Genomic DNA, 16,456 nt, shown 5'->3' with positions numbered 1-16,456 from the left:
ATAAAATCGGTGAATTCAACTGAAGCGATCACCTGGAAGAAGGGGGGGGGGAGAAACTTTCCCGCAAAAACTGGTTAAAACTGAAACACTGAAGTGTGCAAACCTTTATTTAAGTTCATAATTTCTGTGGATATTTCACTAATAGTTCATAGGAATGGCGAAAATCTCATTTACTTACAAAATGCACATAAACTGAAAATTTCACCAACAGATTTTTAAAAAAATTATACTTTAAAATGCAAGCTTTCATTTTCTAATTTACCACATATTATTCATAATTATTACTACGATTATTCCTATGCTTTGCTATTTTTAATATCCTTAGACTAAATTTTTTATTTTTAACATTGCGTGTTCGAGAATACATTCAGAATGATTTTTGTGGAGTGCTGAAGAGGGAGGGGATAAGAAAAAATTCCACTTTTACTATTTTATAATATTTAACCAGTTACAATTAATTGAGACTCAACGATAAGCAGCGCTTAAAGACAGGCAATGCTATTTTTTTTACTACAGATCTGACACGTGACTGGATTCGCTTACTAAGGAAAGACGCGTTCGAACGCTGACAGTGACATTTTTATTCGACACTCTATTTTCCAATTAAAACATTCTACAATTGAGAATTATAACTGGTTTCTAATTCCATGTGGCTATACATAAAAAAAGTCGTTACATTTCTTTTGGATTTCAGTTTGAGCCATTGTATTGAGACGCGATTAACAAGTTGCAATGTAACACTTCATATAACACGGAAAAAAGACGTACATTAAAAGTCAATGGAATGTTACAGCTTTACCTATTTTGCGGGATTAAAAACCCGCGTTACCGGGACGAAAAACCCTACAAAATCAGGAAAAGACTGGTTCATCTCATTGATCAGAGAAAGGCATAGAAAACTCCTCTCCTTCGTTGCGGACTGAATCGCCTTGAATGTTTCAAGAACAAAAGTTATGTAAACGAACTCCATTAAGCAGACCGACTAAGCTTTGTTTCTGAAAAAGAAATAAAAATTTCGAGTGAGGTTCGTTTCAAATAAATCTCAAAAGTTCAAGTAAGAAACAATTCCACTTTTACTATTTGGTAATATTTAACCGGTTACAATTAATGTATTGCAATGACACTAAAAGGTGTCATTGCAATACATTTTTTTTAAATAAAATCGATCACCACAATTTATGTAATTTTATTATTTATATTGGATTTGCAATAGAAATGTGGAATAACTAATTTTCATCTTTTCGCCAGGCCGCATAAAATAACTAAATACAGAAATGATCACCTCGTACAAATATTCAGTATTCATGTTTTTCCTCTACGAAGCCGGAAAAACGAAATCCTAAAATGGCATGAATTTTTGGAGATTATTATTATGACAACAGTGTCTCCATGGAGTCAAAAGACTCATCGTGGGAGACCCCACATTGACACACTAACCATTATTTACACAATACCTATCATACTTCTTAAATTCATTCACAGACGAAGCATTCACAACCACCTCTTGCAACGTATTCCACCCCTTCACAACCCTCCAAGCAAAAAATCTAGTTCTAACACCCCTGTTAACCACACTCTTACATAATCTCCAGGATGGCCCCTCATCCTCTCCTTTCCTGCACTGGTCTTAAAAATGGCATCAGTATCAATCCTGTAAAATCCCTTTAATAATTTATATGCTTCTATCATATCTCCTCTCCTACATCTATCAGCTAGTTTTTGGAGTCCATGGATCTTCAGTCTGTCGTCGTAGGGAACATCCCCCCCAGACCTGCAATGTATTAATGTAACTCGCCTCTGAATCCTCTACACCATTTCTTCATCACCAAGAAATCCAGTTGACAAGATCTGTGCACAATAGTCCAAATGCGGTCTTATTAATGCCTTATAAAGTGGAAAAATAACTTCTTTATCCCTACTTGTTAGTGTATTCTTCAACAACCATGCAATTTGATGTGATATTTTCGCAATCTTTGCAATATGCCCCTTAAACTTAAGTTCTCTGTCCACAATAACACCCAAGCCCCTTGCCTCGTCAACTTCTTGCAGTTGAGTTCCGTTAATATAGTAAACAGCATGTGATCTAATCCTCCTGAAGCGCATCACCTTACACTTAGTCACGTTAAAACTGACAGCCATTTACCTTAGTCCATACCGTCAGCCTATTTAAGTCATCCTGCAAGATATCTAATAATCTGAATTGACTATCGCTCTTCCTAATTTTGCATTATCAGCAAACAAGTGTATATTTCCTTTCAAAGTATTCCCAATATCATTGATGTACAAATTAAATAATAGAGGACCAAGCACTGAGCCTTGAGGTACACCACTAGTCACTTGCCTTCTCTTGGACTCAGCTCCTCCGTAAACCACTCTTTGATATCTATCCACCAGCCATCCTCTAATCCAAATCACCAGATTCGGATCCATACCCATTTGCTCTAATTTATGCAACAGAGTTCCGTGTGTAATCTTGTCAAACGCCTTTGCAAAGTCCAGCAGTATCGCCGAGTAAGGATTTCCTTTATCCAACTCTACTGTTACTTTGTTATAGAACGTAAGCAAGTTACCGAGGCAAGACCTACCGTTCACAAAACCATGTTGCCCCTTATAAAGTATCATACTGCTGTCCACCCAGTCCTGAATTCTAATTTTTACCAATTTCTCCAAAACCTTAACCACCACTTCAGATATACTGATTGGTCAATAATTTGCAACCTCAGTCTTAGAGCCTCCCTTGTGAAGTAGAATTATTTTCCCCTCTATTGGTACTTTACCAGAACTAAGGCTTAAATTAAACAGCCTGATTAGAGGTGGTCTATTTCTCTTGCACATTCTCGTAACACATGGTCCGATATGCCATCTAACCCAATGGCAGTGTTATCATTAAGGTTCTGTAATATATTAAGCACCTCTATTTCGTCTATCTCTAGACTCTCATCAGTCAATTACACATTTGACACTGCACTATCACAACCAAGATGGTACAATTTTGCAAAATGATCACTAAGCAACTCAACTATTTGATTTGCTTCTGTAATTTCCCTACCATCAACACTTTTTAAAGTAATCTTTCCGTGGTTATTCTTCCTTTTACTTGCCATATTGAAAGAACTCCTTAGGGTTTCTTTTGGATTCATCAGCTAGCTTCCTCTCATAATTAGATTTGGCTTTCCTTACCATACAGATTACTCTCTTTGCCTGTACCTTGTAATGTTCATGGGAACGCTTATCACCTTTTTCTTTATACTTCCTCCACAACCTTTTCTTTATCTGCAACTGCTGCTTAATATTATTCATCCATCTTACTCCTCCTTGATTTCTCCTTCTGACTCTAGAAATACAGTCTGATACAGCTTTCTTTAAATACTCCTTGACAATCTCCCAGGCACCATCAACATCTCTCCCCTTCAAATTCTCATGCCATAACACTGTTGAAAGCTGATTTCTCAGCTTGTCATAATCACCAGCCTTGTAATTCCACATATACCCCTTCTTGAGTGAATATTAACATTCAGTTAATATTCAGCACATACAATCTCCCAGGTGAAGACCACATGAACGCTTTCCCCAAATGGAGACAGTGTAACTAAATTTCTTATTGATATGTTCTCCAATGTTATGACCAGATCTAACACACTAGAATCTCTTGTCCCTTCCATTACATGCTGTCTCAGGTAGTTATCTCTTAACTGTATAAACTCCATTTCCTTTGTTCCTTGTGACCATTCCTTCTCCCAATCTATGTCCCCAAATTTAAAATACTCCCATAATAATTACTCGACCTTCACTCATCGTGCTAATTTGCCAATACTTACTATCTACATTCCCCCTTATACCCCTTGGATTATAGCAACAACCGATTAAGTATTTCGCCTTGTTGATCTCTATCTCACACCAAAGAGCCTCAAAATGACCTGTCCTCTACATACCAGTCACATTAAGGCATTTCTACTTTTTATGGCTTTAACTCTTCGTCTATCATTAATAAAACTCCTCCCCCATTCTGTCATCTCTGTCCTGCCTGAAAATACTGTACCACTTACATTCAATTCCTATAACTATATCATTGTTAGTTAACCAAGTTTCACTAATTCCTATAATTTTTGGCCAAGTTGTACTAAGTAATGACAAAAATTCTTCGCACTTATTCCGAATACTTCGAGCATTAGTATACATAAACTGCAATACTTCCTTCCTTCCATAATCTCCCTGTGTGTGAATTAGCCAACTCTTAATATACTGTTAATTTTATGCGAACAATTAATCCCAAATTCACAGGATTAATGACCTTAGTACTATTTACAGCTGACTCTATCACCTGCCTCCCTAGGAAATCACATTTCCCTGTTTTTGACCATTTACTCTATGCTTTATCAATAAATGTTCTAAATGTCAAGCGCCCAATCCATTTAAGTGCAAACCTTCTCTCTTAAAATACTCTTTCCTTTTGTCAAACTCATCCAAGAGATTCATAAAATGAATATTCAGTTTCATTTCTTTACAAAAGCTTTTACACGATCCTGCCGTCATTCCATTTACTATAATTGCTCTTCTGTTTAATTCATCACTATCAAATCTTGGTAGCACACTCATGATCTTTCCACTCATTGCTATCATTAAATCTTTCAAATCCTGTCTCTACCTGGATCATTCGTCCCTATAACTGCAATAATCTCACTCTCTCTATCTTTCTGCAATTTCACAGCCTCAGTTATATCCTTAATCTATGACCCTGGATAAGACGCTTTAATTACAGAATCCCGATACAGCACAATATCTTTTCTGCTCCTTTTGAACTTGACATCCTATACCCCCACTGATGCTTGCTTTTGTCCCTGATCTTCTCACACATTATTTTGAATATCGCTCAGCAATCTCTGTGTATGTATTTCTGCACTATTTATTTCATGCAAACACCCACTTAATCCGTTACTAAATAATATTTCATTCCTTGTCATTCTTAATCTTCCCATACTTTCTATTCCATAAAAAACATTAGAACATATTGGAATGCTAAAAGATAGACTGTACAATTTGGTCAGATCAAAATTATAAAATATACTACAATCATTTAAAAATGTCAGTTCCTTTATCTCAGGAGAACTTGCACTACACAGTTTACTCCACATGCTTCTATCAGTTACACTGGGATATGGCTGTATAAAAAAGGAATGTTTCCTATGATACTGATGGCACCTAACTGTGAAGTCTTGATGATCACTTAAACTTGGGACATTAGACAAACCAGATGTATCATTATATATTACACTAAAACTTCGGTGTTTATACGAGTCGATTAATACAGGCAAAACAGTTGATACATTAGATGTGAAATGGACTGCATAATCTTTCGTTTCTACCTTGATATCAGATTCAAAAAATGATACCATACACACACAAGATGATAAAGATGTTAAGTAATCTGGATTGACACCCCTAGCAACTACAGAAGAAATGGTTGACTCAGATGCCATATCAAAACTAGAATATAAAGGATTGATGTCATCACTACCCAAGATTTTGATTGGCTGGTGAGAATTAACTGTTGCATCAGAAACTGAATTGGACAATACACTGGTATGCACACAGTCATCTGAATTGATGAAAGAATAGTTGTCATCACTGGGGTAGAAAAAGCGCAGTGGTAGAAACTTCCACACCTTGGATAGAAAACAGCTATAGTCCTTATGTACCGTAATAATGAACACGGATAACGAAATCACGTATAGCGAAAATTACCATCTCAGTTGAGATGTGTGTTGAACAAATGGCGTTTATAGGAGAAGTAAAATTGTAAGACGACAAATGTAGCAAATAATTTACCGTCAATAACACAATGCTATGAAATGCGGGTCACTTCTCTTGACTTCTATACATCGAACTTCTCTTAGTCATTTATGTACGTTTAAATACTCGAAAGTATAAGCAACTTAGCCGCCTGTTTTATTAGCAATTTCACATCACTTGCGATTAGAGTTTAGAAATTATGAGCGCTGACTTGCCTCGCGAAGAGCATCAGCTAACCAAGTGAATTTCTTAACCTAAGAAATGGGTTATAAATATAAATGCTAAATCTAAACGTTCTATTCATTTTCAAAATTTTCCTAAAAAAATGTTTCAACATCTTTATTAAATTTTATTATTATAAATAAAGTAATAATAAGTTAGAATAATAAGAATGGTTAAATTTTGCTACCAAAATAATATTAAGTAGAAGTGGTAATAATTCTCGTTATCCGTGTTTTGTTACGGTACATAAGGACTATAGCTGTTTTCTATCCAAGGTTTGGAAGTTTCCGCGCATGCGCTTTTCTGCCCCAGTCCTGTGCATTTTGTATCCCTACTGCTTTATTGGTGCATCCAGTATCGTCTGTATTTGTAAAAAAAAATGCTGCGACTTTTAAGGGAGATTTCTGACAAGAAAGGAAAGTAAATGAAAGGAAGAATGTAAAAAGAAGGCCTAGGAAATCTCATTCTTCAGCGGTAAAATGGGAAGTTATGAATCGGTTTGATAGAGGTGAACGTAGTACTGACATTCAAAGGATGACTGGATTTAGGGATTCTACAGTAATAAATAACCGACAATTGCACAATAGCGCTCAATCGTCAATGCAATTATGTAAATGGAAAGGATGCTGGCTATATTAATTCTCTCGTGTGACCGTCCCTTTGTCTGAGGCGGTCACCCGAGCGAAGAGCAACAGACATCTTTTGCTGGAAGTTGTGGGTGGTTCAACCACTATAAGTCGATCCACCCACAAGTTTCTGCGGACGTAGATCATGTTGCCACGGAATGAATTTATCTTCAAAACAACGATAGCAGGAGGAGGTTAAAATACTAAGTTGAAAGCAGCTTTCAGTCACTTACGAGCCAAACTTCAGCATACAAGTTAAAGATGTAGGATGTATTAATCGCTAAAATAAATAACTACGATAGTTATTTCTTTTATATATACTGAATATTTTATTTAATACGCTTATGCATTAATGTGAATGAAAAATGGGTACATTTTTGATATACGAGTAGATTCTCGAGAATGCAATCCACTACCCCACCCACCCCATACTATTATTATGGGCAACTCGAAAGAGTCCTTAGACTCATCGAGGGAGGCCCTAAACATAATATCAAGAACAACTATTCGGCATTCACACAGTATCTATCATACTTTGCTTCGAACTTATTTACAGTCATGGCACCCATAACAAACTCTGGCAGCTTATTCCACTCATTCACCAAGTTAAAAACCTAGTTCTAACACCCTTGCTAACTACACTCTTGCTCAGTTTCCATGGATGGCCTCTAGTTCGCCCATCACCAGACCAGTTATGAAAAATTTGTTATGAAAAACTTGATATCAATAAAGCAAGAGGATTTGATGGTAGAGTAAGGTGCCTTAAGGGAATGTTCCAGGATATTTTAGATGGGATGAGGGATCTGGTACTGATGGTGGATAGAGATGTGAAATTTCAGAGCTTCTTTGTTAAAATTGTGAAGATAGTACAGATTTGGTCACCTTAATATTTGAAACAAAGAGCTGCGGGAGAGGAGACAGAGGATTCACATACACCTAAGTTAGCTTCAGGTCTTGGGAATGAAGACAGATTAAGAAAATGCAAATTACAGATTCACTGAGTAGAAAGAGGGGGAGGGATTACGTTATCAAGACATAACTTGATAAGGGATAGGGTGGATGAGGTTTTTGATAGAATGTCTGGAGGCAGAAGGAAAACAAGGGACCATTCCTGGAAACAGTAGATTTTTTTTGTATGAATTGGTAAGTGTTAATTTCCAGGTGTTTAAAATTTATCTGGAGAGAGAGCAATAAAGAGACAATGATGAATGTAATATAGACAATAGAGTTTTAAAATGGAATCTAGGGAACATTATATAAACCATATTCCCATATCAGTATAATCAAAAATGCAAATTACTGCAACTCCAAAAAATACTAGTTTACTAGAAATTATATAAAAAATTTCTAAATAAAATGAACAGAAGAAAAGTGAAACAGAATGGGATAGAATATTTAAATGACAGATATCTGAACCAAACAAATGATAAATTCAGATGTATAAGACTATATGAAGCTCAAAACAAATCAAAGCGACAGTTACAAAAAAAATAAATAAATAAAATAATAATAAATTAAATGCATAAGATAATCATGATTTCGAATATGGACTATCATGATCAGAATAGTAGTTCAAATCGTAAGAATTTCATTTCCGAATATGTACTATGTATTTGTAAACTACTTGGATAGAGGTTAATGGACAAGGTGCATTGATTCATGTAATGAGTCATGTATTTTTTGCTAGTACAAATTGGAGGAATATGATGCTCCCAAGCGGAGAAGGGAGACAATGTCAAGTAACACTGAGCCCAGTGGAGTCTAGAAGGGATAATGCTGGATATAGAAACAATGGCATATTTATGCTTTATACTAATGCCAGGAGTATCCGGAATAAGGGAGAGGAATTAGCCTGGCCAAAAATTATTGGGATCACTGAGACGTGGTTGACAGAAGGGGATATAATAACAGGAATAGAAGTCGCTGGGTATAGCATTTTTCGTCAGGATAGGAGGGGAAAGAGTATTGGTGGGGTGCTGCTAATGATAAGTGATGACCTATGTCCTCTAAGAGTGGGAAGGAAGGAAGTGAGACAAATGATTTTGAGAGCATATGGTGTGAGGTAGAGGTAGGCAAGACAGGATATTTAGTGGGATGTTGCTACAGACCCAGGAGCACAGAGGATGGGGACCAGGAGATGTTTAGACAGCTAAGTTTGGCAAGTGCAAGAAGAATAATTGTTATGGGAGATTTTAACTACAGTAGTATAAACTGGAGACAGGAAGATGCATGTAGCAATAGGGAAATGGAATTTCAGGAATTCTTGAGGGACAAATGTCTTGGGCATCTTAGCATCAGAAGAGTTGATAATAACTGAGATCACATCTCTCCCACCAGTTGGAGAGTGGAGAGAGAGTGACCATATGGTTTTGACTTGGAAAATGAATAGACATGCAGGAGTATCAAAGAGACGGAAACTTATGTGGAATTATAATGCAGGTGATTAAAATAGTCTTAGACGTCAACTTTGGGAAGTTTCATGAAGGGAGGAATTGGAAGGCTGGGATATTATTAGTGCGTGGGAAATTGTGAAAGAATATTTGTTAGCAGCAATGGTAAGTTGTATACCACGAGTGAAGAAGAGGACACGATTTGGAGTAAAGTGGATGACAAACAATATTAACAGGAATTGCATGTGAAAAAGAGGCTATGGAAGAGATATAAGGAGACTGGTGAAGAGAGGATGCATGAAGAATATAAGACACAGGCCAGAAGAGTGACTAATGTGGTAAGGAAAACGAAACTGGAATATGAAAGGAGATTGGCCCTAAGATCCAAAGAAAATCCTAGGGAATTTTTTAGCTATGTGGCCAGCAGGAGAAGAAATGACTGTGGAAGAATGATATTGTCGGATAAAAATGGGAATAGAGTGACTGATTCAGAGGACATAGTGGAATTGTTCAATGAACACTTTATTGGAGTATTTCATCCTAGAGAAGTCAGTTTTAATGCTAGAGGGATAGGGCTGGTTCGAGGTTTAGAGGTACAGGAGGAGAGTGTATTTCAGATACTGAGTACTCTGGATGTCAGTAAAGCTTTGGGACTGGATGGTATTTCACCATTAGTTTTGAGAGAATGTGCTACGGAACTAACAGTGCCTTTAACCTAGCTTTTCAATGAAAGTCTGGCTTCGGCAAAGGTGCCCAGGGAATGGAAGGAAGGTAAGATAGTGCCATTGCATAAGGGTGGTAACAGACTGGAAGTGTCTAATTATAGGCCAGTCTGTGTGTCATCAGTAGTTGTTAAGATCTTGGAGAAAGTAGTGAGGGACCGTATACAGCATTGGGCAGATGAGGGCAATGTTATTTGTGAGAGTCAACATGGATTTGTGAAAGGGCGCTCTTGTTTTAGCAATATGCTAGCCTTTTATAATAAAGTTACAAGAACATTAGATGAGGGAAAGGCATATACTGCGATTTTCTTAGACTTAGCAAAAGGCATTTGACAGGGTGCCACATGATAAGCTGATATTTAAGTTGCAGCACATGGGTCTGAATGTCAGATTGGTCAACTGGATTCAGGATTGGCTGTCTGATAGGTATCAGAGAGTTGTGTATGGTGGAGCAGTTTCAAGAAGGCAGAGGGTTACAAGTGGGGTCCCAAAGGGCTCAGTAATAGGACCTATATTGTTTAACCTTTATATCAATGACATTGCCAGTGGATTGCAAGGGGATATTCAGTTGTTTGCAGATGATGCGAAGCTGGGAAGGATTATTAGTAATAGTGCAGATGTGGTGGCCCTGCAAGAGGATTTGAATAAGCTAGATAGATGGGCAAATGAATGGGGATTTTAGTTTAATGCAGCAAAATGTATGGTCTTGAGGTTTGGGAAACATCGATGAGATGCTGAATACTCTATGAGAGGAGTTATGGGAGACAAGAGATCTGGGGTTGATGATTGATAGAAACCTGAAGTTCAGGGGACATATTGCAAAGGTGGTGAAGGTAACACAGAGGATTGCTGCAATTATGAGAAGGACATTGACCTGCAGGGATAAGAGAGTTATCATTCCGTTGTATAAGTCTCTGATCAGACCACACTTGGATTATTGTTCTCAGATTTGGTCCCAAGGATTTGAAGGAATAAATTAACTGTGGAAAGGATACAAAGACGGATGACAAAGATGGTTTCAGGACTGTACAAGGATAGTTATGAGGATCGGCTGAGGGAATGTGGACTGCAAAGTTTGGTGAATAGAAGGAGAGGTGATATGATTGAGACTTCTACAGGGTTGACCTGAGGACACTGATGGAGTGGTGAGAGTGAGAGCGGTCAATGAGTTTAAGGAGTGGTATGATAGACTTTGTGTTTCGTAGGGGGGACCTCCCCTCGATGAGTTTTGACAGACTTTATATTCTTAAGAAGGACCTCCCACGATGAGTCTTTTGACTTCATGGAGGCCTGAATAATAATAATAAAGTCAGTGCACCATGTCTTGGTAAAACGGCTACGAGAGGCATTGTGATAGGATAATTCTGCTAGTCTATCTGTTTGGAAAACTGTTTACAAATTGACCTATCCCAGGTCAACAATCACTGAGACCACGCTGAGATGAAAGCACAAGGAGTCAGTTGCGAGTGATATCCACAGTGGGCGACCCACCACAATCACCAACTGTGATTGTGGTGGGTCTATGAAGCCACCATCCAATGGCCAACAGGTTGATTGCAAAGTTTTGGCCATCAACTAGAACATGAATCAGCACAAAGACATTGAGCATGAAGGCACACAACATGAGTTTCCACAGGAGGATCACAATATGCTAGCCTCACATAACCCAAACCAACATGCACATTCAGTGCTGCAAAGAGTGTACAGTGGGATGTGGAAGCTTGGAAAGCTCTGTTACACCTAATGGTGTCTTTTAGCAAAGTGCATAACCATAACTATGAAATTCAGAAGTGGTGGTGTGATGGTATGGTTCTGTTTTTCTTGGATTTGACCTTAGCCTCTATATGTGGATCCATGAACAAATTCTGAGAGGTATCTTGGACTTTCTGGATAATGCAATGCCTTCCTACTTTTTAGCATTTCTATGAAACTGACCATGTCGCTTTCAGTAAGATTCCCCCCCCCCCCAAACAAAATGACTTGAGAGAAAGGAACCCTCATATGAATAAATAAAAAGTAGGACAATGCAGTGTCATAAAGGCTGATGATGTAACTGTGTGGTTCGTGGACATAACCATCACACACTTGACTGACCTTCATTGAGTCCTGATGTCAACCCTATTGAACATCTGTGAGATGAACTAGAGCATCAGGTGAGGTCAAGGGATATCTGTCCCATTAAATAGTCCAGGAAGGTGGGCTGTTTAGGGTATCCATTTACTTCTTTCCAAGCAATGTATATGTAAGCAATGTCTAATTTTCACCCTGTATGTGGATAAATCTCAACAATCTTGTAAAATATTACTATAATTATAGAATTTCTTAAGAAAGCAACACAAATTTGAATGTTTAACAATCATGGAAAAGCACATAACTCAATGATGAAATAAGAGAATAATTACCTGTAGATTGATGAAGGAATGCATGTTGCTAAATATGCAATATAAAATATTTTAATGTTATTTACAAATTACAAAAGATTTGTCAGTTATAGTTACCTGTAATTCTGCCTGCCATTTCCATGTGTTGTATCTTCATTTAGTTAATTTTGTTGGTTCTTCTCGCTCAGTTTCAAGTTGTGGTTAGAAAAAAAAAGTAAGCAATTAAATGAGATCACAGTCGAGCTAACAGTAACAAAACTTAGTTTTACTTAAACATATTATTTAAGACCATTACAAAGGAGTAGAAATTGCTGTAAATAAAGCTTTTAAAGTGGGGAGGGGGGAAAATAATAAATTATAATTTAAGAAATTACACATAGAGGATATTCCAAAGTTTCGCCAACTCAGAAGTCCATGCCTCAGAAAATAGAATAAATATATTAGATATATGAAGAGCCAAAGGCTTCAATTCGGCAACAGATGACTTGTTTAAGTTAAGGGATATTACATCCCATATCGTTTCTTATCCGAATAAGAAACTCAAAGAGTTTCATGCCAAATATAGTAGAAACTATATGAAGTTCGACGATTCTAAGCATAAGCAAATACCTGGATACTGCAGCAACTGACCCTTAAGGTAGTGCAAGCTGAGGCAACTCATGTCAAAGGTGGAACAAGGTCCGATCACTATTCTAATATTCTAACTAACTTATAGAAGAGTAAAATAAAATACTTCAGGTTTACAATTCTTGAAACATGTGAATTTATAAAAATTAAACACTCAATTATATGAAGATTTTTGTGAGCTATATTATATCTTTATACCAACAGAGTATAGCACACATTTGTGAGTGATCACAGCAAACAGCATCCTTCCCCCCTCAATACTCGCACAGGAACTGAGAGATGGAAGAGAAAGTAATAACAACAAATTTCCCATGCATTCAAAAATATGTGCCTAACATTAAAAAGTGGTGTAAATAATTATAGAACATGAAAGTTAGAAAAAGGACAAAAATTCAATTTTTAGTAGAGAATGCGAATTTGAACAAGAGTGGCTGAACATGAATTTCAAGTATCAAATTTGCAAAGTAACTATTAACTGAATAAAAAGAATTCCACTGAAGATAAATAAAATGAAGAATGCAATAACATCAATCAGATGGTAAGTGATTGTGAAATCAGAGTCAGTGACAAATGATGTTTATTTTACTCATTTCATAAAATGCAACACAAGAAACAGATCTGACATACTGCAGAGAGCTGTCAAGGAGATTGGGATGATCTGGACACTATGCTCAACGTGTTGGCCTTTGCGCATTTCACTAACAACGAGTGACTGATAAGTATCCTCTGAAATGTTAATGCAATAATGGTTCAACTTGATGTCCTGTGTGAGAAGATGCTGCATCTTGCATCAACACCGGTATGTGTTCAAGAACCCCCCTTTTGCTGCAGTTGTGGGATGAAGAGAGACTGCTCAACATGTCCAATCCGTAAGCCTTCAGCAGGCAGGTCAGAAGTCAAGTTGTATGGATTTCTTTGAATTAAAAACAGTGTGATAAAGAATCTGGCCGTAAATCTCATCTATACAGTTACCATTATCGAATGAAATGCATATCAATTCTCTGTAGCCCAAATAGGGAAATCTAAATGTTCTTCATCACTAAATACGATGTTCCAAGGCCAGTCCTCGTCGACTTCTAGGTGTGCCAGAAATGTTGAAAAGGCACGTTCCTCAGATGCTGGCATCTTCCATTTGCAAAAGTTTATACAGGTAGTATAAACATTTATACTACCCGTATACCCTGTGGCAAACGTTTATGCAGGTAGTATTACAACACTTTATGCAAAGTGCTTTATCCCATTTATGTCAACTCTGCATTGGCCAAAACCAGCATTCTCATTTGACTGCTGAACTGCAGAATTTCAGATTTCCATCCCCTTCCTACACCTAATGGTCACTGAATTAGAAACTTTTATGTAGATGTTAATAAATTTAGTTTAATCCTTCATCCAAGAATAAGCAAACAAAGTTTGCACCTGAAGTATCTTCAGGACTGAGGCAACTCGTAGAGGTGGACCAAGCTCTCATCACTCCTTGTATTAGTATCTCCCATAATGCAAAGCACATCTCTTTACAGACATGTATATTGCTATGCATTATGGGAAGTGTCAGTACCCAGACCGGATTCGACCTTTATTGAGGTCTCGTCCGTGGGAGCCAGACCCAGAAGTGGTAATACTAAGGCAGAAACAATGGAGAAGTCATATTTATTTATATGAGTTGCCAAAAGGTGTACCACCTTATTATTAAATTACTCTGGATTTAGAGAAAGATGTAAAAAAGGTTTTTTTTCCCTAGATATAGATGTATACGTAAACATTACTTATGTAGAGTATATGCAAAATACTTGGTCATGTGCATACTACATGTTCTTGGAAACTATTTATGAATGCCCAGAGTAGATTATTTTGTGAAGTACCTCATTATATGTGAAGAATGGTTGCAAATTCCCATTGATCGTCATTCTACTCTTGTGGAAAGCCCCACAGAATTGCTGCAGCAAAAGGAGGCTGTACATCTTATTAAGATGAGTGCTGTGGCTGTTTGTTCTTCACACTATGATGTCCATTGACATATTTTATATTTAATACTAGAAGCCCCAAAATTTTAAGATCATGAATGTGTGTGAATAGAATAGTAATTTTTTTTAAATGAGTATTCTACCAGGGAATAGAACTTGTGAACTTATGGGAATAAATATATTTGTTATACACCACTACCAATAATTATCTGGACACTTTTGCAATTTACAATTATTGATACCTAATATTAGTGTTTGGCTGTTTGTATGTCCACCTTTGGTTTGATCATTTCCTGCACCCTCTGAGAGGGGGGGGGGGGGCTTTCCACCAATGTGTGACAGGAAGGTGAAATTTGTCTCCATCCTCCATCAAAATAAAATAAAATATTTTATCTGCTGCTGTACTAAGTTCAGCAGCAGATTGAAGACTCTCTGCTCTAGACCTCAGGCCAGGACAGTCATTTAACACCCATCTCTTCATACCATTCCACAATAGCTGCAGCTTTGTGGCATGGGGCATTGTCATCTTGATAGCAATATGGGTCCATTCCATAAAAATTCCACAGTGTAGACAGAACCCAATTATCTGGAATATCCAGGTACTGAGCTGCCTTTGTGGAACCACTGACAATGACCAATGTTGCTGCTGCTCCAAACGAGTTGAATGTTCCATACCATCACTCCTCCAAACTTTATTGTGAATAAAACATGCTGTGGTAACAAGCATTCACCAGGCTGCCTCCACACTCTGCCATCAGACTGGAAACAGATGAACCTTGATTCATTGCTCCAGAGTATCATTTTCCATTGGTCAATTGTCCAGTTCCCACGCTCTTTGTACCAGGCCATACAAGCCACCTTGTTCATTGTCTTAATGTTCGGCTTGTTTGCCACTATTCTTCTATGAAAACCCAGTATATGGATTTTTTTCATACAGTATTAGTGCAGAACATGGTTAGATCAGAAATATAAGATCTAATAATGTTGGAGTAATCTTGTGAAGTAACAGACCGATTTGGAGCAAAATTGTAGATAGGAAGTTAATAACGACATAAATTTTTCATGTAGTACTATCATATTCTGTACACTCCTTGAGGGTACATGGCAGGAATTTGATGATGATACTTCAGTCATCACATATGGTTGTGAAACTTGGTCTCTAACAAAAGCACTGGCAAATAAGCTAGCAACAACTCAAAGAAAAATGGAGAGGCTGATGCTATGCATCACACTAAAAGTTAAAAACAAAATACCTAGATAAGAAGCCAGACTCATATCGTTCCTGACATCATTCTTCACCATAAGAGACTAAAATGGAAATGGACCAGAGATCTATTCAGAAGAGAAGATGAGCGATGGACCACCATACTAATGAACTGGATTCCAAAAGAAGGGAAACAAGGCTGAAGATGTCGTAAAAAAAAAGGTGGAATGATGAATTGTCAAATTTTGTTGAACAGAGAAAGGCGGAAAGAACTGGAGGAGGCCTTCATCCAGCAGTGAACAGAAAATAGTCAAAAAGAAGAAGAACGTGTTTCGGATTGAAATTGGTTGGTAACGACATTATACAATGGAATTTGTGTAATTTCATTAGTATCATTACATATGCAATTTTACATGATATAAAATTGCATATACATTAATATCAGAAATAAGGGGGACATTTTGACATTGGTCAGGTTGACTTGGCCAGAATTTATAGGCATCAGTGGGACTTGGTTGACAGAAAATGGAATT

General features: G+C 37.2%; 1 long non-coding RNA gene across 1 annotated transcript; it reads right to left on the bottom strand.

Moving 5' to 3' along the window:
• Positions 1-561: 561 nt before the first annotated feature.
• Positions 562-16,153, bottom strand: LOC150096583 (uncharacterized). Its single transcript, XR_016549823.1, has 2 exons — positions 12,249-16,153; positions 562-995 (listed from the first exon to the last, which is right to left on the bottom strand). It is a non-coding gene; the product is annotated as an uncharacterized LOC150096583 (long non-coding RNA).
• Between the last annotated feature and the right edge of the window lie 303 nt (positions 16,154-16,456).

The sequence above is a fragment of the Typopeltis vanoorti genome, chromosome 18 (assembly GCF_054136105.1).
Source record: "Typopeltis vanoorti isolate ZY-2024b chromosome 18, IOZ_Tvanoo_1.0, whole genome shotgun sequence".
Taxonomy (NCBI): domain Eukaryota; kingdom Metazoa; phylum Arthropoda; class Arachnida; order Uropygi; family Thelyphonidae; genus Typopeltis; species Typopeltis vanoorti.
Note: the sequence above shows the minus strand (reverse complement) of the source record. Positions and strands in the feature narration are given on the sequence as shown.